Source organism: Pseudophryne corroboree (genome assembly GCF_028390025.1).
Source record: "Pseudophryne corroboree isolate aPseCor3 chromosome 3 unlocalized genomic scaffold, aPseCor3.hap2 SUPER_3_unloc_40, whole genome shotgun sequence".
NCBI classification, from domain to species: domain Eukaryota; kingdom Metazoa; phylum Chordata; class Amphibia; order Anura; family Myobatrachidae; genus Pseudophryne; species Pseudophryne corroboree.
Window position 1 is genome coordinate 741,490 of NW_026967531.1, and position 22,226 is coordinate 763,715.

General features: G+C 46.0%; 2 protein-coding genes across 4 annotated transcripts in view; one reads left to right on the forward strand and one right to left on the reverse strand.

Annotated features, from left to right (window-relative positions):
• Nucleotides 1-3,395, reverse strand: part of LOC134984221 (oocyte zinc finger protein XlCOF22-like) — a 38,710-nt gene extending 35,315 nt beyond the window's left edge. For 2 of the 3 annotated variants that reach the window (XM_063949852.1, XM_063949850.1), the window contains exon 1: nucleotides 3,314-3,395. The gene's annotated coding sequence lies outside the window, so the exon portion shown is untranslated. Of the gene's footprint in view, nucleotides 1-1,681; nucleotides 2,510-3,313 lie in introns of those variants that run through there. The other variant, XM_063949851.1, reaches the window with a different exon arrangement.
• A 252-nt stretch (nucleotides 3,396-3,647) lies between these two features.
• LOC134984222 (zinc finger protein ZFP2-like) overlaps nucleotides 3,648-22,226 on the forward strand; it is a 67,991-nt gene continuing 49,412 nt past the window's right edge. The window contains exon 1 of the mRNA XM_063949853.1: nucleotides 3,648-3,690. The gene's annotated coding sequence lies outside the window, so the exon portion shown is untranslated. The remainder of the gene's footprint in view (nucleotides 3,691-22,226) is intronic.

Here is a 22,226-nt window from a genome sequence, read left to right on the forward strand (position 1 = left end):
TTATTACTATAGATAGAAGTGACGTTATTGTGACGCTCCCAGATCCCCTCACCTCCCCAGTCATGTCCCTGTATTATTACTGTAGTACTCTAGTGATTTGAAGGCCTTGGGACACTATGAGGGGGCAAATCAATTAATGAATGTGTAGATCTATAAGGTAATAGATATGCTGCCAACTGATGTATACCATATATGTGATAATAACTTGGATCTTTCTAGTGATCCAATAATGTATAGTGTTTATGCATGTTATTATTCTGTGCCTGCTGAAGGTGAGGGGACTCTGGTAAGCGTGCAGTGCGCGGGGGGAGATCATGGAGAAGCTTCCAGAAGTCCCGTGTGCTGAGAGAGGTGGCTGGGCGCGTGTAGTGGCGGTTTTGTTGGTGGGCTGACTAAGGGGAGAGAAAAAGGCTGGCAGCTGAGACGAGGGAGCTTACAGGAAGGCGGTTCCCTGCGAGTGAGAGAGCCCCTGTGGGGGAAAGGAATTGGATGTCTTCCGCTGTGGGTGAGAAGCGCTGTGTTAATTTCCCCTGGTGGACGCCGAGCAGGGACGTCCCGTTGCCTGGTTGTCACCGAGAGTGCTGGGAGGCGGAGCGCTGGCGGGGCAGGCTAGTACATGGAAGGAGATCGCAGTTCGGGCAGCAGCTACCAGGAGTCCAGCAGTAGCAGACAGTTCACCCCCCCCCCCTCCCCCCGAGGCAGAGCTGTGCCCCTCATCCCATCCAACCCGCAGGAAGACAGGAAGAGCCCGGTTGCTGGTGGAGGCGGAGTCGGGGGGAGGTCCAGACCGGGCACACTATCACTGTAAGTGCAGGATGCCCCCATATAAATCCTGCTAATCTGCATACTTCCCTATCATCCTTTAACTATTAAAGTACCAGCCCCCAGCACAGTAGCACAGGGACCAGCAGCATCGGTGGATCTGAGGAGTATAAATATCACCTCTAGAGACTCCATATCCATTAGATAATGACCAGCCGGGGAGCAGTCATAGAGTGCGGGGTGTATAATGATGAAAGCAGCTCGGAGAGGGCGCAGGGTCACCTAAACTTGGAAATTATACATTACAGAGACTAAGCACCCCCCACCTATCAGAGACAGGTGCCAATAACCGGGACGTCTGTATGTTCTGGAGCCACCCCCACGGATCTACAGTGGGGCTACGCTTATACTGGGACAGGTAACACAGATCATCACCCCACTATATGTAACGAGTAGATCACGGGTGTCAGGGATTCCAGGGTGGAGAGCTCCATGTACTACCTTCCTGTTTCAGGTTGTCTAGGAGCGCTACAATTAGATCTTCCATGGAAACCATGCTATTCATTGCCGTGAAGTAGGGATTGCTCAACAATCGTGAGGACAATTGCTCCAAGTGGATACCCATATAACCCAGAGTACTTCTTATACACAGACACGAAAGGGCCCCAACCGTGCACGATTATAGTAAGAGAACCCGGGTGGTTTTTCAAACGCAGCCCCACAACTTTCTTGTGGAATCGTATGCTCTGTATTGCATGCATTACCTTATGTATAGGTGGGGTATATTATTATGTATAGGTGGGGTATATTATTATGTATAGGTGGGGTATATTATGTATAGGTGGGGTATATTAGAAGAACGGTTCATGGTTTGAGTATTATATGATATAACTGTATAAGGTGGCCTATAACTTCTTACATATTAAAACTAGTATACTTAAGGGTGGAACTGTCTCCGTATCTGTGGAAGAGCCTGAAATCACAAAGGAAAGGTACGATAGGTAAATGTGCATAGTCCTATCTGCTTACATCACATACTAATGTTATAGGTAGGGGTAGGTTATTTCCTAAGCGATTAGAGTATTGGGCTCTAAATAGCTTGGGTGGAGGCACATTGCACATATACACTGTACCTCCAGGTAAAGAGGAGTTACATTACTAAAGATATGTGATGTCACTGTGACGCTCCGAGATCCCCTCACCTCGTCAGTCATGTCCCTATATTATTACTATAGATATAAGTGATCTCACTGTGACAACCGCAGATCCTCTCACCTCCCCGGTCTTGTCTCTGTATTATTACTACAGATATAAGTAATGCCACTGTGACGCTCCCAGATCCCCTCACCTCCCCAGTCATGTACCTGTATTATAACTATAGATATAAGTGATGTCACTGTGACACTCCCAGGTGTGTGATATACATTTGCTTCATACTGAGCAATATTTTCAATCCCCACAATTACATTTAATACATTTTATAATAATGACACTAAAGGCTGCACCCCAGTATAAAAATAATAACAGATGTCTTTAAAAGCAGGACACCTCTGGCCATTCATCCAGTATTGTAGGACATCACCACCACTCACAATGTATAATAATAATACCAGGACACCACAAGCTGCTGTTCCTGGATAATAATAATAACCGTACACAAACATCTGCTCCCTCTGTATAACAGTAATAACAACAGGACACCACAGGCCACTCCCCATGTATAAAAATAATAACAACAGGACACCACAGGCTGCTCCCCCTGTATAATAACAATAGCAGGACACCACAGGCTGCTCCCTCTGTATAATAATAATAATAATAACAACAACAACAGGACACCTTAGGCCGCTCCCCCTGTATAATAATAATAATAATAATAATAATAATAATAATAATAATAATAGGACACCACAGGCCGCTCCCCCTGTATAATAATAATAATAATAATAATAATAATAATAATAATAGGACACCACAGGCTGCTCCCCCTGTATAATAACAATAGCAGGACACCACAGGCTGCTCCCTCTGTATAATAATAATAATAATAATAACAACAACAACAGGACACCTTAGGCCGCTCCCCCTGTATAATAATAATAATAATAATAATAATAATAATAGGACACCACAGGCCGCTCCCTCTGTATAATAATAATAACAACAACAACAACAACAACAGGACACCTTAGGCCGCTCCCCCTGTATAATAATAATAATAATAATAATAATAATAACTGGACACCACAGGCTGCTCCCTCTGTATAATAATAATAATAACAGGACACCACAGGCTGCTCCCCCTGTATAATAATAACAATAATAATAATAATAATAATAATAACAGGACACCACAGGCTGCTCCCTCTGTATAATAATAATAGGACACCTTAGGCCGCTCCCCCTGTATAATAATAATAATAATAACAGGACACCACAGGCTGCTCCCCCTGTATAATAATAATATTAGGACACCACAGGCTGCTTCCCTGTATAATATTAATAACAGGACACCACAGGCTGCTCCCCCTGTATAGTAAGACGCCATTACCTGATCTCCACGGACGCAACTGTCGATGAAAACTCACTTCCTGTATGTGGACCGCACAATACGGAAGTAAGCTGGAACTCACAGTTCGGAAGTAGGGCATGATTGAAACAGGCTGCTTATTGGTTACTGGCCCCTCCCCTCCTTCAACCCGCCCACAGCCACGCTCTCTGCTAATGAATATTAACATACATGTCCTCAGTGCAGGAGGCCGGCGGCCATTTTCTTGTAGACCAGTCCGGCAGCAGCAATAGGTTCCCTGGCCGTGTAGTGACGTCAGGAGCGGCGGCCATTTTCCCCTGGTCTGAGCTCCGCCTTCCTTCTATCATTCCCACAAGGCAGCAGGAGCAGAGAGCAGCCATTGCTGTGTCTGGCAGCAGGTAATGATATTATTATTATTATTCTATAGGCTGAGCAGCTCTGGTGTCAGGTTCTGTACTACAGGGGGAGCAGCCTCTGGTGCCTTGTTATAGTGCAGCTGGAGCAGCCTCTGGTGCTGCATTATCCCTGTACAGGTGGCTGACACTCTAGTGTCCTATTACTGTAATACAGGTGGCGCAGACCCTGCCGTTACCGTAATACAGGTGGAGCAGACCCCGCCGTTACCGTAATACAGGTGGCGCAGACCCCACCGTTACCGTAATACAGGTGTCGCAGACCCCGCCGTTACCGTAATACAGGAGGCGCAGACCCCGCCGTTACCGTAATACAGGTGGCGCAGACCCCGCCGTTACCGTAATACAGGGGGCGCAGACCCCGCCGTTACCGTAATACAGGTTGCGCAGACCCCGCCGTTACCGTAATACAGGTGGTGCAGACCCCGCCGTTACCGTAATGCAGGTGACGCAGACCCCGCCGTTACCGTAATACAGGTGGCGCAGACCCCGCCATTACAGTAATACATGTGGCGCAGACCCCGCTGTTACCGTAATACAGGTGACGCAGACCCCGCCGTTACCGTAATACAGGTGGCGCAGACCCCGCCATTACAGTAATACATGTGGCGCAGACCCCGCTGTTACCGTAATACAGGTGGCGCAGAACCCACCCTTACCGTAATTCTATACCCGGGACATTACAGGTGTTGTGTCCTGTGGCATTGTGCTGTACAGGGGGAGCGACCTGTGTTGTCATATTATACAGGAGGAGCAACCTGTGTTGTCATAATATACAGGAGGAGCATCCTGTGTTGTCATAATATACAGGGATAGCATCCTGTGCTGTCATAGTATACAGGGGGAGCGGCCTGTGTTGTCATAATATACAGGGGTAGCATCCTGTGTTGTCATAGTATACAGGAGGAGTGGCCTGTGTTGTCATAGTATACAGAGGTAGCATCCTCTGCTGTCATAGTATACAGGAGAGTGGCCTGTGTTGTCATAGTATACAGGGGAGTGGCCTGTGTTGTCATAGTATACAGGGGGAGTGGCCTGTGTTGTCATAATATACAGGGGGAGCAGCCTGTGTTGTCATAATATACAGGGGTAACATCTTGTGCTGTCATAGTATACAGGGGGAGTGGCCTGTGTTGTCATAATATACAGGGGGAGCAGCCTGTGTTGCAATAATATACAGGGGTAGCATCATGTGTTGTCATAATAGACAGGAGGAGCAGCCTATGGCATCCTGCTCTACAGGTGGAGCAGCCTGTGGTGTCCTGATGTTGTTATTATTATTATTATTATACAGGAGGAGCAGCCTGTCGTGTCCTGTTGTTATACAGAGGGAGCAGCCTGTGGTGTCCTGATGTTATTATTATTATTATACAGGAGGAGCAGCCTGTCGTGTCCTGTTATTGTTATACAGAGGGAGCAGCCTGTGGTGTCCTGTTATTATTATTATTATACAGGAGGAGCAGCCTGTCGTGTCCTGTTATTGTTATACAGAGGGAGCAGCCTGTGGTGTTCAGTTATTATTATTATACAGTAGGAGCAGCCTGTGGTGTCCTGTTAATATTATACAGAGGAAGAATTATTATTTTTTCAATAGGGGGAGTAGCCTGTGGTGTCCTGTTGTTGTTGTTATTATTATTATTATTATTATTATTATACAGGAGGAGCAGCCTTTGTTGTCCTATTATTAATATTATAAAGGAGTAGCTATTGGTGTCCACTTATTATTATTATTATACAGGGGCAGCAGGCTGTGGTGTCCTGTTATTATTAGTACAGGTATACAGAAGGGAGCGGCCTGTGGTGTCCTGTTGTTGTTGTTATTATTATTATTATTATACAGGAGAAGCAGCCTGTGGTTTCCTTTTATTATTATTATTATTATTATACATTGGGAACAGCCTGTTGTGTCCTATTATTATTATTATTATTATTTTGCAGAGGGAGCAGCCTGTGGTGTCATTTTATTATTACTGTAAAGGGAGAGCAGAATGGGGTGTCCTGTTGTAATTAGTATAATACGGGGGGGAGCAGGTTTTTGTGTATGGTTATTATTATACAGGGACAGCAGCTTGTGGTGTCCTGGTATTATTATTATTATTATTATTATTATTATTATTATTATACATTGGGAGTGGTAATGATGTCACAGTGACATCACTCATATCTATAAGTAATTTTTCCTTAAAGTTCAGGGGAAATTTAAGGAAAAATTACTTCACAGAAAGGGTAGTGGATAAGTGGAATAGTCTCCCATCAGAGGTGGTAGAGACTAAGACTGTAGAGCAATTTAAACATGCATGAGATAGACATAAGGATATCCTTACAAAGAATTAAGGTTCAAAAAGGGTTGAGATTACCTAAAGGATTAAAAAAAAGGGGCAGACTAGATGGGCCAAGTGGTTCTTATCTGCCGTCAAATTCTATGTTTCTATAGTAATAATACAGGGGCATGACTGGGGAGGTGAGGTGGTCTGGGAGCGTCACAGTTACATCACTTATCTATAGCAATAATAAAGGGACATGACTGGGGAAGTGAGGGGATGGGGAAGCGTCAGATTTACATTACTTATATCTATACTAATAATACAGGGACATGACTGGGGAGGTGAGGGGATCTGGGAGCATCATAGTGACATTACTTATATTTATAATTGTAATAATAATTCAGGGACATGACTGCGGGGTGAAGGGGTCTGGGAACATCACAGTGACATCACTTATAGCTATAGTAATTATACAAGGTCATGAATGGGGAGGTGAGGAGGTCTGGGAAAGTCACAGTGACATCACTTATATCTATAGTAATAATACAGGGACATGATTGGGGGGGGTGAGGGGATATGAGAACATCACAGTGACATCATTTATATGTTGTTTAATAATAATAATAATAATAATAATAATAATACAGGGACATGACTGGGGGGTGATGGGGTCTGGGAGTGTTACAGTTACATTACATATCTATAGTAATATTACAGGGACATGACTGGGGAAGTGAGGGGATCTGGTAGTGTCACAGTGACATCACTAATATCTATAGTAATAATACAGGGACATGACTGGGCAGGTGCGGGGGATCTGGGAGCTTCACAGTGACATCACTTATATCTATAGTAATAATACTGGGACATGACTGGGAAGGTGAGGACATCAGTGACATCACTTACATCTATAGTAATAATAAAGGGACATGATTGGGAAATGAGGGGATCTTGGAATGTCACAGTGATTTCACATATCTATAAAAATAATACAGGGACATGACTGGAGAGGTGAGGGGATATGAGAGCATAACAATGACGTCACTTATATCTATAGTAATAATAATGGGACATGACTGGGGAGGTATGGGAATCTGGAAATGTCACAGTGACATCACTTATATCTATAGTATTAATATAGGGACATGACTGGGGAGGTGAGGGGATCAGGGAGCATCAGAGTGACATCACTTATAGTTCTACTAATAATACAGGGACGTGACTGGAGAAGTAAGGGGATCTGGGAGCGTCACAGTGACACCACGTATGTCTCTAGTAAGAATATAGGGACATGACTGGGAAGGTGAGGGGATCTGAGAGCATCACAGTGACATCACTTATATCTCCACTAATAAAACAGGGACATGACTGTAGAGGTAAGGGGATCTGGGAGCATCATAGTGACATCACTTATTTCTTAAATAATAATTATAATAATAATAATAATACAGGGACATGACTGGGGGGTGAGGGGGTCTGGGAGTGTTACAGTGACATCAAATATCTATAGTAATAATACAGGGACATGACTGGGGAAGTGAGGGGATCTGGGAGTTTCACAGTGACATCACTAATAGCTATAGTAATAATACAGGGACATAACTGGGGAGATGAGGGGATCTGGGGGTGTCACAGTGACGTCACTTATATCTGTAGTAATAATACAGGGACATGACTGGGGAGGTGAGAGTGATCTGGGAGCATCACAGTAACATCACATATCTATAGTAATAATACAGGGACGTGAGGGCGAGGTGAGGAGATCTGGGAGCTTCACAGTGAAATCACTTGTATCTATATTAATAATACAGGGACATGACTGGGGAGGTGAGGGTGATCTGGGAGCATCACAGTAACATCACATATCTATAGTAATAATACAGGGACGTGAGGGCGAGGTGAGGAGATCTGGGAGCTTCACAGTGAAATCACTTGTATCTATAGTAATAATACAGGGACATGACTGGGGAGGTTAGGGGATCTGGGAGTGTCACAGTGACATCACTTATTTATTTTTCATCCACTAGGGGGCACTGTAGTTCTCTTGGGATATGGACGGTGCGATAGCAGGGATAGGCACATTTAAATATTTAAATGTGTAACCCTCTTCCCCCTCCATACTCCCAAGATGCCTCAGTGTTTTTTGTGCCTTCACCAGAGAAGGTCGCATCCTGGAGTCATTCCAGGGTTTACTTTTAATTTTTCTAAATATTTTTTCTTGTATCAATCACACTCCCTCCCCAGCTTATTAAGAAGCGTGGGTCCGTGAGTGTGTGCTGCTGTTGTGCAGTGAAGGCTTGTTGGTGCTTAGACAGAGAAGACCCGCTATAGACCTTCATCAGCGTTAGCTGATTCAGACATGGCTGCAGGAGCTGGACGGAGCTTAGAGAGAAGCCACGTCGGAGCCTCCCCATTACACTGAGGTAAGGAGCGGGCAGTCAGCTTATGCCGCCACCCCATTGGGCCTGTTTGTTGCTGTGATAGTGGGGCAGTCAGCTCCTGCTGCCGCCCCTCCATGTGCGGGGAACGTGTTTTCCACAAGCTGCTTACTAAGGTATAGCTTTACTGGATCAAACTCCCCCGCTTCCCGGCTCCCACCAGCGGTCAGACACATACTGCCACTGGGCGCCTGTGTCGCTCCACACCTGCCCGGCTCCCGGCAGCGCAGCTCCAAACAGTGCTACCACTGGCCTCTACAATCTGCCCCTCTAGACAACTGGGAAGCGGCTTCCAGCAGTGGTCAAATAATGCTGCCGCTGGGCACCTGTCAGGCTACACCTCACTGCTCCAGAGAAGCGGCTCCCGGCAGCGCAGCTCCAAACAGTGCTACCACTGGCCTCTACAATCTGCCCCTCTAGACAACTGGGAAGCGGCTTCCAGCAGTGGTCACATAATGCTGCCGCTGGGCACCTGTCAGGCTACACCTCACTGCTCCAGAGAAGCGGCTCCCGGCAGCGCGGCTCGCAGCAGCAGACAGATCACACTGCCGCCGCTGGACGCCCGCCACATTACACATCTACCCCGCTCTCCGGCTTCCACCAGCACACAGACCACGGTGGGTAGCTGAGGCTGCTGCAGGGCGCCGTCACTCATAGCTGGCGCACGGTATACAATGCGGGGGGGGGGGTGGAAGAAGCTAGGCGCGGCTCACTGCTTTAAGCATTAGGGGAGTTCATGGCGGTCCCTAGTTCAGCGGTTCCTCTAAATATAAGGTATGGTGGCCAGGGCTATAAGGGACATAACAGGCTATTAGGCCTAGGTTATGAGTACTTTTGGGGGTCATAGGTTATAGTCAGATGCACATGCTGGGACGCCGTTTTCACACAAAGGTTACACACCTATTTCCTGCTTCTTCCTGCAGCAATATGTCAGTCCTACAACACACGGCCACTAGAGGGGGCAGGGGTGTTTAGTAGGTGGCACAGTGACCATCATAGATTTCCTCTATAACACAGTGCGGTACACGCGGTATTATAGACACTACAGTTATTTTCACTGAGTTGTGCGGACGTTGTCTCACTGTATTATTGTCTGTCTGTCTGCATGACAATATGAGAAACAGCAGCTTGTCTGTGATAACTGTGAGAATGCCTGATTTGCAGTCAGAGTTGTCCTCTGCACAAAAAGACCGTGAGGCGGCTAAGTCTGATTCACGGTTAATACCGTGTGAGCAGCCAATGTGGGCTCAGGATGTTTCTAGAACTTTGCTGGGTTACAAAGTCCATGTATAATTCAGTTTCTAAGAATGGTCATTGTTTGTCTCATAATTACATTCTGAGGATTCAATGCCACATCTGATATCTCAGCATTGGGTCAGGAGTCAGATAGTGAGGTCACTAATAGCCCGAGCTATGATGATCTCATTAGAGCGGTACGCCAGCTGCTAGGTTGCACTGAAACATATGAGGTTTTATTGCTAGCAGACTATGGGCGACTGTGTGTTTTTCATATCTCTTAATAAGCAGTTAATAGAAGCATGGCTAAATCCAGTTAAACACTTTTCTGGGACAAAGCGATTTCTGTCTAAATATCTTTTCCCACAGGCTATGACAACTAAATCACCATCGGTGGAGTCTTCAGTTTCTAAACTTTCACTAAAATTGACTATTCCAGTCCCAGGTGCAGCTACGCTTAAAGACCCCTCGGAGAGTAAGCTGGAGGCCATGCTAAAGTCCATGTATACAGCAACAGGGGTGATGCTTATACCTGTTTGAGTTGGAGTTTGGGTTAACAAGGCTGTAGTTGCATGGGCGAAACAGCTCAGGTTAGGCCTACAACAGGGTTTTCCCTCAGACCAGCTTATATTTCTTACCGATCACATTTGTGAATTGGTTGAGTATTTAGGTACGGCTTCGTTGGACAAGTTTGTTCTCGGCTTGCAGCCCAACAGCTGCTGTGGTTGCGTTCTTGACAGGACTCAAGCCAGTGGCATGACGGGCTTCCAGCCCATCTCGGCTCTTCAGTTGTGGGAGCACACCTTCAGAAGTTTCCCTTCGCATGGTTTCAAACATCACAGATGGGTGGATCCGCAGTTTTGTTTTAAGAGTTTTCAATGAGTTTGACTGTCTATCACCGATGCGGTTTTTCAAGACAGGTCTGCCTGTGTCAGCAGACAAGTGAGCAGGTCTGCAGACCGCTATTCAGTCTCTCATATAGTCAGCAGTTTTGGTTCAGGTTCCAGTACACCAACAAGGTCAAGGGTTTTATTCCAATTTTTTTGACGTACCAAAGCCGGATGGCTCAGTCACACAGATATGGAACCTAAAGGGGTTCAATCGGTACGTCACTTACTACACATTCAAGATGGAATCCCTACGGTCAGTGATTGCAGGTTTAGAACCACAGCAATTCATGATTTTGCGGGATCTCAAGGATGCGTACTTACACATTCCAATTTGGCCACCGCATCAGGCGTACTTAAGTTTGCAGCACAACAAGCGCCTCGGGTATTCACAAAGGTGATGTCTGTGATGATAGTTAATCTCAGATCCCTGGGAGTGATAATCGTTCCGTACTTAGATGACCTTCTCATCAAGGCTTCATCTCAACAAATACTTCTTAAACATGCCTTACTGTTGTACAGTGTACTAGTTCAGTACGGATGGATTGTCAACTTTAAAAAAAAAAAAAATCAAGTCGTGTCTCGTGTCAAAGAATTAAATTTTAGGAATGATTCTGATTACGGTGGAACAACGCATTTACCTGCCACAACAGAAAGTACATGCTATTCCTCATCCAGTACTGCTAGTGCTCAAACCACGGACAGTCTCGGTGCATTTGTGCATTCGACTGTTAAGACAGATGGGGGCATCTTTCATCACACTCCAGTTCAGAAGATTTCACTCAGGTCCCTTTCAGCTGGATCTTCTCGCATAGTGATCCAGCCCTCATCTACAAATTCATCAGATGGTGCGCTTGTCTCCAGGGCCAGAGTATCACTTCTCTTGTATCTCCACATACACAATCTCACTGCGGGAAAAAGGTTCAGAGTCTGGAATTGGATATTTCTAATGACGGATGCAAGTCTCAGAGGTTGGGGAGCAGTGCTCCAACATTGTCAGTTTCAGGGTCTATGTTCAGACCAAGAAAGATTACTGTCAATCAGTGTCCTGGAACTCAGGGCACTTTACAACGCTCTGCGTCAGGCAGTTCACTTGCTCCTGTCTCAGACTGTTTCATGTTGGATGATAATTTATATATGTGAACATGTGTAGTTGTTTCCCCTTTCAGGGATGGAATAGCCAAATTGCCAAAAGGTGACTTTATAATTTTTTTATCTATGTGACACGTCACTTTCAGCACAGCCCGCTATTAGGAACTAATTATTTCAGCTCTGTACAACAGCGCGTTAATGGGCATGTAGTATTATTCCATTCATCACGCAGCGTGTCCTCCGGCGCTGCAGATAAACAGACAGCACTTGTACCTTCCGTGCCTCAGCGCTCGATATGGGCGCATTAAACTAAGTTCTGCTTTTTGGCACTGAGCTGTTCGTTCCCTGAATGTTGAATTTTCTTGAACCCGGGTGAGGTTCATTTCTATTTATATCTATGAATTAGGAACTTTAGATTCAAGTGATCAGTAATGCTTTTGCTTCTGTGCTTTTATGTTTCTAATCCTTGTTGAAAAAAACACTGTATATCTTATTTGAAAGTTATTCATGTCATAGGAGTCTTAATTGTTTAACATGTACACCTGTGCATTTTTCTCTGTGTATGATTGGTCAGAATGTACCATGTGACCTTTTGAAGTTTAAATATATCTGGGATAACCAGAGCAGACACCTTACTTCTTGAGGAAGGGGAGGGGATCCCCGAAACGCGTTGAAGTTGTTACTATATACTACATCTGACCATCTGTTTGCTGTATCGGATGAAGAAAAAAAATCTTGTGTTTTTAACACCGGTCTGCCTGATTCCTGCCACCCGCACTGTGAGGGATGTAAAAGATACATTAGTGTCCTGTCTCGCGTGCACACAAAGGTAAGTGTTATTCCAAGAGTTCAGCTCGTTTTAAATGAATGTACCCCCGATGTTTGGTGACAGAAAGATACCTTTATGTGAAAGCGAAACAGAATTATAAAGTGAGTGTCTTTCTGATAAACGGGAGAACATCTGAAAGAAGTTTTGGATGAAGATAAAAACCTCAAGTCTTTTTAGCTTTAAAGTTTTATTATTTTAAATCAGCGCTAGTTTGCAACCATCCATTGTTTTGTGTTCAGGTCCAGTTGGACAACGCAACGGAAGTCGCGTACATCAACAAACAAGGAGGGACTCAAAGTTGCATGACCATGCGAGAAGTTGCTTGAATCCTCAATTAGGCCGAACATCACCACGTGATATCGTTGGTGGTCTTCATTCCAGGAGTGCACAACTGGGAAGCAGATTCTCTCAGTCATCAAGATTTTCCTCCAGAAGAATGGGCCTTACATCCAGAAGTGTTCCAGATGTTAGTCCAGCGGTGGAGTTACCCAAAGGTGGATCTAATGACTTCTCGCCATAATTATCAGACAGTTATGTGTCCAGAACAAGAGATCCAAAGACAGTGGCAGTGGATGCTCTCACCATAGGTACAGCCTCGTGTATCTATTTCCGTTTCCGCTGCTTCCTCAGTTGCTAAAGTGGATCAAACGAGAGTCCCAAGACCGTCATACTAGTGGCGCCTCGTTGGCCTCAGAGAGTGTGGTTCTCGGATCTCCATGGTCTACTCGCAGACGATCCCTGGTTGATTCCGCTATGTCCAGACCTACTACAGCAGGGGTCGTTCCTTTACCCCGATTTAGCGCGGCTGCATTTTATGGGGTGGCTGTTGAGACCACTCTCAGATGAGAGGGCATTCCACAGTTGGTTCTACCAACCATGTTACGTGCTAGGAAGCCAGTTTCAGCAGCTCATTATCACAGGATTTGGCGAGCTTATATAGGTTGGTGTGAAGCTAGGATGTTTCCGACATCTTCTTTCAAGTTATCCCATCTTTCTCCGGCTGGGTCCACAGGTTATCCACAGGATAACATTGAGATATGCCGGAGCGACAGCGGAAATGGCACCAAATGGTCACAAGCATTCTGGCCTCCCAGAATGCATCGGGGCTTCTCCATATAATCCCGCCCACTGACTCAGTCAAATCAGTTTTTTGTTTGTTGCGGCAGGAGCCGGACCATTTTTATAGTCTTAATATGTTTTTTTTCCTTTGAGCGACTTTCCTTAACAGCGTCTTAAACGCATACTAGATAGAGTCTCTCCAACAACTCTCCACTGGGTCGCAACAATGCTTACCTTCGCGGTATAGTGCTATCTCAACGGGCGTCTGTGTCGGATGATTCTAGCAGGTCCAGGAGATGTAACCAGGCTGTGGCCGGAGCATGGGGAGAAAGTAAGGCATCGGTTTCCCCTTACTAGAGGGGTCAGGACACAGCCTCACTGTATTGGAGGAGACTACAAACAGTGGTTGATGCACCGCCACTCTTAAGTGCAACAGCGCTACGCTTTAGGGATCATAGGCGCCAGGACTAAGTGAGGCCGCGGTCCTTAGAGTTTAAGTCAACAGAGGGAGTTAGACGCTCTCCTGGCCACCCCTCCCCCAAGTTCATGACTAGTTTCCGTGCGTCTCCCGTCCATGAACTGATGACCTCACTTCCGGCTCAGACGCCAACGCGAGGGTACTTGGTCGCAGCTTAGACGCTGCGATGGTGTACACTAGATTTTTCGCTTAGACCCGGTCGCAGGCAGGAGCGTCTGCATACACTTATCGTTCAATGAGTGTCTGTGTCCAAAAGAGCGTCTGTGCCTCTCATCAGTCATCAACAGCGGCTGTGTATACTAGTAGCGTCTGACTCCACTCAGCGTCTTGGGAGCGTATTGAAGGATATGGAAGTGTGGTGAGTCTACTTCTATCCCACTCTATGGAGCAATGGGTTATACAGTATATTACTGTTTTCTGCATGATATGTTTGAAAAAAACTGGTTAAAAACAGAAATACAATTGTACCCACTTACTTGTAAGTTATTATGATGGTGATTGTATTCTCATATGACAATGTCTAATATTTTAACATGTGACTGACTGCTAGTATGTGTGCTGACTTTTATATGTTGTTAGTCCTGTTCTGAACCTCAATTCAGGTGCACTGTTGTGGTCAGATTGATCTCACTTCTATATATTTATATATAGGTGATTTTCAGTCCCAAATTGTGTAGTCATAAACAGAATATTACCATGTCTGTGAGCGTCAAAAGTGACGAGGAGAATTTATCAGGCACTCCTACATACTTAACATGTTTATCTTGTAAGAAAGGGTTAATAGAAATAGGTCAGTTGGTCACTTATGAGGGGTTATGTGCAAACTGTTTTGCTTTTCAGCAAAGTAAAAAAGAAGAATTGGTTCAACAACCAGCAGAGCCACCATGGAGTATGTTCGCGCAGACTTTGTCTTCAATAGCGGACAGATTAACTCCTGCAGTTCCACCCCAGAGAATAGGTTACACTATTAACCCATACATGCAGCTCACTTCCTATGGTTTGGTTCCAGTAGCCTCTACAAGTAACCAGGCGATTAACCAAGGGACAGGTAAGACTAAGACAGATACGTCTATGTTGCAGACTACACAAGATGATACAACAGATGATGATACAGTATATTCAAATACACCGTATGATGATCAGTCGCAGAGTTTCAGTTCAGAGGATGTAGCTGAACTTATTGATGCAATGAAGGCTATTCTTTCTTTGAAGGAATCAGCCAAAGCAGTGTCAAAATCTAAAGCACCTGTGTTTAAATGAACAAAATCAGTTAAAACTGAATTCCCAGCATCAGATGATCTGACGGAGATAATGGAAGAACCCTGGGCGACACCCAGTAAAAAGTATAAGATTCCGAAAAAATGGGATTCTTATTATCCATTTCCAGCTGCGGATTGTTAAAAAAGAGAAGTTCCTCCTAAAGTAGATGCACATGTACTGTACTGCTTTGCCATTGTCATCTACCTCACTAAATGATGTCACAGACAGAAGGGTCTCTCTCTCAGGAGCGGTGGTAAGGCCTGCTATGGCTTCGGCCTTGATAGCAAAGGCAATGGGCGAATGGGTAGAGGAACTAGAGAATGGCCTCTCTCCTAATAGGGAGCAGGAGTATCATTTAAGCCGTTTAAGACAAGTTGCCCAATATTTGGAAGAAGCAGCAATTGATATGGATACGATTGCTTCTAAAGCATCAGCCTTGACAGTAGCAGCTTGTAGAGCAGTTTGGCTACGCACTTGGAAAGCAGATGCAGAATCCAAGAAAGCTCTGGAAGCATTGCCTTTCATTGGTAATATATTGTTTGGCAAACCATTGTCAGATACTCTGGAATCGGAAGCTGAATCTAAAGTCAGATTTCCGGCTACTTATAACCCTAAGACTAGGGGTACAAAATTTCGGCCATTTCGATGGCAAGGCAAAGCGAAAGCTAAAGAGGAGTCTAAGCAACCCCAGTTCAATAGATCAGCCAATGGTAGGAAGCAATAGGCTAGTAGAAAGCCAGCTTCCAAGCCTGAACAGAAGCCATCAGCCTGAAGAGACGGGCCTCCGCCTGTAGGATTCCAGGGTTGGGGGCCGACTCCTTCATTTTGCACACATATGGCAACAGTCGACAACAGATGCTTGGGTGCAGAAGGTGGTATCTCTCGGTTATGGTTTCCCGTACAGGAGGCAACCTCATCAAAGGTTTTTTTTGCATAAGCTCGTCTCGTATAGAGTCGAAGGCCAATGCCCTGCAAGAAGCAGTGCAGAAATTGCTTCAGTTTTGTGTGATTATCCCTGTACCCCTATCACAACGGGGACGGGGTTTTTACTCCAAACTATTTTTGATTCAGAAGCCAAATGGGTCATTTCGCCCAATTCTCAATCTCAAAATGTTAAACAAATACATTTGGATTCCAAGGTCCCACATGGAGACATTACGCTCCATAGTGTTGGCTATGGAACCGGGAGATTACATGGTATCTCTGGATATACAGGATGCTTGCCTACATGTGCCTATAGCAAGGTCTCATCAGTGTTACCTCAGGTTTGCCATCCTCCAGCAACATTTTCAGTTCCAAGCCTTGCCCTTCGGGCTAGCAACAGCACCCAGGGTGTTTCTTAAAATTGTGGTGGTGATGGCAGCTTATCTCCGCAAGCAGGGGATAAGAATATTTCCATATTTCGACGACCTTTTAATCCTGGCACATTCACAGGAATTACTTTTGAGCCATCTTCAACAGACAGTAGTTTGTCTACAGAGACACGGGTGGCTCATAAATTGGGAAAAGTCGTCTCTGAATCCGTCACAGCGGATGGTTCATTTGGGGGCCATATTGGATTCAGGTCTACAGAGAATTTTCTTACCAGAGAAAAAGATAGCCAAGGTGCAGGTCATGACTCAGGAGGCGTTGTACACTCAGACAATGTCAGTCCATGCAGCAATGCCACTGTTGGGTCTGATGGTGTCAACCTTCGACATGGTGGAATATGCGCAATTCTACTCCAGACCACTATAGCACCTTATTCTGACCAAATGGAATGGAAATCATCAGACAATAAAAAGACAGATGATAAAGTTTCCAGTAAACGTAAAAAGGTCTCTAGTGTGGTGGCTACAGACAGACCATTTAAACAAGGGAAGACCCTTTTGGATAAAGGAATGGCAAGTCCTGACAACAGATGCCAGTCTTCAGGGCCGGGGAGCGGTGCTCGAAAGCCTTTGGTTCCAGGGAAAATGGACCATAAGGGAAAGTCGCCTGCCAATAAATCTGTTGGAAATAAGGGCCATATACATGGCTCTACTTCAGACAAAGGACAGTCTGCAAGGAAGACTAGTCCAGATTCGCTCAGACAATGCAACAACAGTAGCATACCTCAATCATCAGGGAGGAACTCACAGCAAAAGATTGATGGAGGAAGTAACTCACATACTAAGGTGGGCAGAGCTCCATCTCCCAGCATTGTCAGCAGTGTTTGTTCCAGGAGTGCTGAACTGGGAAGCAGATTTTCTCAGTCGACAACCATTCAGGAAACCGAATGGGCATTACACCCAGAAGTGTTTCAGACTATAGTGAAAAGGGGTCTGCCAGAGAGAGACCTCATGGCGTCTTGTCTGAATAACAAAGTTCCGAAGTACAGATCAAGAACAAAGAACAAAAAATGGAAATTTCATATGGCTTATCTGTTCCCTCCAATCTCTCTGAGTAGTGAGGAAAATAAAGCAAGCAAAGGGAGTCATAATTTTGATAGCTCCATCTTGGCCAAGAATGCATTGGTACACAGATCTACTAAGGATGTCTGTGGAAGCACCAGTACTGCTCCCTCAACGTCCAGATCTGCTAATGCAGGGTCCTTGTTGTCACAGCCATCTGGATCGTCTGTCTTTGACGGCGTGGCTGTTGAAACCTCTATCCTAGAAGCTAGAAGGTTTTCAAAACAAGTAATTCAAACTATGGTTAGAGTAAGAAAGCCTTCTTCAGCTCGTATTTATCATCGAATATGGCAAGCCTATATTCATTGGTGTAGTGAAAGAAGTTTGAATCCAAGATCTTTTAAAGTATCCAGGGTTTTGGATTTCCTTCAAGCAGGATTGGATAAGGGTTTGAAAGTAGCTTCCTTGAGAGTTCAAGTATCAGCATTAACTCTATGGTTTCAGAGAAAGATTGTTGACTTACAGGATGTGCTTACTTTCAGGGAGTTGTACACATTCAACCTCCATTTGTTCCTCCTGCAGCTCGCTGGGATTTGAATCTAGTTCTTAAATTCCTTCAGGGATATCCGTTTGAACCACTTGTGAGCAGATCTTAAATGGTTAATGGCTATAGTACTGTTTCTACTGGCAATGGCGTCAGCTAGAAGAGTGTCAGATTTAGGAGCACTGTCTTGTAAGTCTCCTTTCCTAAGTTTTTTTTCCAGATAAAGCAGTTCTCAGAACTAGATCTGGTTATCTTCCGAAGGTGTTTTCAAAGTTTCACCTTAACGAAGAGATTGTAGTCCCAGCTTTTCAGGTATCGGGACTTTCTGCGGGAGAAGCGTTGCTGGACGTGGGCCGAGCTTTAAGAATCTACATAGATCGTACTAGTGCCATCAGAAAAACAGATTCTCTCTTCATCTTCTACAGATTTCATAGAAGAGGATGGCCTGCTAGTAAACAGATGCTGGCAAGATGGCTCCGAATGACAATTTCAGAAGCTTATTCTCATGCTGATCTCCCTACTCCGGCTATTGTCTCTGCGCACTCTACACGTAAGGTAGGTCCTTCATGGGCAGCACAACATGGTGCTTCAGCAGAACAGATATGTAGGGCAGCCACATGGTCTTCCATAAACACATTCATTAGACATTATGCCTTGGATACTTTTGCCTCTCATGACGCAGAATTTGGACGAAAGGTTCTTCTGTCTAATCAGGAGTGTCCCCACCACTAAAACTGGCTTTGGGAATCCCAATGTTATCCTGTGGATAACCTGTGGACCCAGCCAGAGAAATATACGTTATGGTAAGAACTTACCATTGATAACGTGATTTCTCTTATGTCCACAGGTATCCACAGGACTCCCACCCTGAGGCACCTGATTTGAGGATCTTTACAATCACTAAACCTCTTCCCTCTTGCATGGAAGGGTGTGCATGTGTGTTCTTATCGCCTGAACAGGGTTCCACATGATGATCCTGCCTAATTGCTGTGGAAAGAACTGATTTGACTTAGTCAGTGGGCGGCATTATATGGTGAACCTGTTTGGTGTCATTTCCGGCATATCCCAATGTTATCCTGTGGATACCTGTGAACATAAGAGAAGTTCTTAACATAACGTATATTTTCTCTTACGTCCTAGAGGATGCTGAGGTCCACATTAGTAGCATGTGGGGTATAGACGGGTCCACCAGGAGCCATGGGTACTTTTAGAGTTTAACAGTGTGGGCTGGCCCCTCCCTCTATGCCCCTCCTACCAGACTCAGTGTAGAAAATGTGCCCGGAGGAGCGGGTCACTGCTAGGGGAGCTCTACAGTAAAGTTTAATTTTAGAGTTTATTATTTTACAGGGGGGCTGCTGGCAACAGCCTCCCTGCTTCGTGGGACTAAGAGGGGAGTAGTGTCCGCGCTGCGGTGTCTGAGCCACTATCTCCGCTGACAGGACACTGAACTCCTGAGTGGAATGATCGCTCGCCCCCGCAGCATGCCGCCACACCCTAACAGAGCCAGAAGATGGTGGTGGTGAGTAGGACACCGGTGACGCGACAAGCGGGGAGCCGGTGAGAATGGCGGCATCAGGGTAGGAGCACAGCGCTGACGCTGCGCTCCGCAGGGTTCAGAGGCAGACAGTGCGGCTCTGTGAGGGGCGCCTGGGCCAGCGCTATAACCTACAAACTGGTCACTAGCTCTCAGTAACTGTCTACTGCCAGCGTTTATTACCTCAGGCCAGTATAAAGATTTAAAAGTGCGAGAAGACGCAAGGGGCGGAGCTTCTCCTCAGAGTGTATCCAGCCCTCTCCAGCTCCATTTTCTCCCTGCAGATCAAACACAGACACGCTGACAGGGAGCGCTGCCCTCCACATCACTCCAGCTATCCTGTACGGTACCAGGGGGTGTAGAAGGGGGGAGAGTGTTTTATTTACAACATTAACTGAGTAATCTATTAAGGTTTCTCAGTCAGCTGCCTACTGGGGCGCTGTGTGTGCTGGCTCCTGAGCTCTGTGTCTCTCTGAAGGTACTTGGGGAAAACTGTGCCTGACATTTTCCTGTGTCTGTGTGTTATATATCTCACATTACAATGTCCAGGGACTCTGTATCCTCTGTATCCTGTGCTCCAGAGGAGTCTATTCCATGTACTCAGAAATGCAATGTACTGTCTCAGCCTTCTGAATCCGAACCCCAGTGGGTGGCTTCTATTAAAGGGATGATATCCTAGATTTCATCTAGGATAGCTCATTATGAGACTGAAACACAGATTTTAAAACAATCTGTAGAGGTTTTGTCGTAATCAAATCCCACTACCTAATCTAAATCCCCTGGTATATGCCCCCAAAAGCGTGCTCTCGATCAAATAATGCAAGTCGACACAGATACCGACTCTGATACAGGGGATGGTGATGGGATATACTGAGGGGGGTAGGCCTCCCTTGCGAAGGGGGTGCAGCCCATGATGCCATTAGGGATGTTTTACACATTACTGACAAAGTTCCTGAACAGGTCGAGGAGGCTTATTTCTCTGACGTCCTAGTGGATGCTGGGAACTCCGTAAGGACCATGGGGAATAGCGGCTCCGCAGGAGACTGGGCACAAAAGTAAAGCTTTAGGACTACCTGGTGTGCACTGGCTCCTCTCCCTATGACCCTCCTCCAAGCCTCAGTTAGATTTTTGTGCCCGGCCGAGAAGGGTGCACACTAGGGGCTCTCCTGAGCTTCTTAGTGAAAGTTTAGTTTTAGGTTTTTTATTTTCAGTGAGACCTGCTGGCAACAGGCTCACTGCATCGAGGGACTAAGGGGAGAAGAAGCGAACCTACCTGCTTGCAGCCAGCTTGGGCTTCTTAGGCTACTGGACACCAGGGACGTGCAGTCAGGGTAGGCAGGGGAGGCAGTGCCTCCCCTGTGATTAATTATTAAAATAATATAAAGAAGATCCTTATGACACATTTTCTGTGTCATAAGTATCTTCTTTATTTTATTTAAATAATTGTAGGTCCTTCAAGTACTTTGGGAGGCACTGATAGCAGTGCCTCCCGTGGATAATGGGAACGGGATGGAGCGGGGGGCGTGGCCAAGCACAGGGCTGTAAAAGCCCATTAAAAAAGATATGAAAAGCGGCACTTAAACAAGTGCCTCGCTGACAGGGACACCACCCCCATGTCAGCGAGGCACCTGTGATTGGACAGCGGATCCAGTGGTGGATCCGCTGTCCAATCACACACATGCGGCGCTGGAAGCGGCGGGTCCCGGCGGTGAGTGAAGCTGGAGGTAGCCGGGAGGGAGCAGTGCCGCTGGAGTGTGTGCGGCTCTCCTCCGTCCTAGCGCTGACCCGAGCGGTGGTGTGTGCTGTGCGGCTCCCAAGCGGTGGTGTGTGCTGTGCGGCTCTCCCCATCCTGCGCCCTCCCGCTGACCGGAGCTACTGTGCGGCTCTCACCATCCTGCGCCGTCCCGCTGATCGAAGCTACTCTCTCTCCCTCTACTCCGGCAGCGTCTCTCAGCAGGTAGTAGTAGAGAGAGAGAGAGAGAGAGAGAGAGTGTGTATGTGTGTGTGTGTGTGTGTGTGTCCTCTCAGCAGGTAGTAGTAGAGAGAGAGTGTGTGTGTGTGTGTGTGTGTGTCCGCCCTGACTCTAATTGTTTTGTATTTTACATCACTGAGCTGGCCTCACACATTTTTTAAGCTGCACATCCCCCCCCCCCCAACACCTTTTCCCCGTATTTAATTAACCCCCAGCCTGCCACGCTGTCACTTGTACCTGTTACACGTGACTTCTGCACGATACCTGCTCTCATATGTAGCCTATTGGTCCACCGCGGGCACCGTATGTATGAATGTACAGGACCCATCACCTCCGATCATTAAACAATGGCACATATGCCTGGAGGTGACGGGTCCTGTACGTTCGTACATACAGTGCTTGTGGTGGAATAATAGGCTACCTATGACAGCAAGTACCGTGACGAAGAAGTCATGTGTAACAGGAGATGCGGAAGCAACTGACAGCGCAGTAGGCTGAGGATTAATAGAACATACGGGGAAAAGACATCGGGCCGGTAACAGGTTTTACCACTATA